This window comes from Mus caroli, chromosome 7 (genome assembly GCF_900094665.2).
Source record: "Mus caroli chromosome 7, CAROLI_EIJ_v1.1, whole genome shotgun sequence".
In the NCBI taxonomy this organism is placed as follows: Eukaryota; Metazoa; Chordata; class Mammalia; order Rodentia; family Muridae; genus Mus; species Mus caroli.
Window position 1 is genome coordinate 62,244,226 of NC_034576.1, and position 206 is coordinate 62,244,431.

Here is a 206-nt window from a genome sequence, read left to right on the forward strand (position 1 = left end):
AAAATGCACCAATAAAGAAGGAAGTATAAATATTATATACACAATGGTCTAATTAATCAGGTTCTCTTTTAAATCTGCATGCTGTATGTGCTCATGGCGAATATGTCTCTCCATCCATTTTTTAAATTCAGGCAGCTTCACAAGATTCCCAATGATGGCCTACTAGGCCATCTTCTGCTACATATGCAGCTAGAGACACGAGCTCT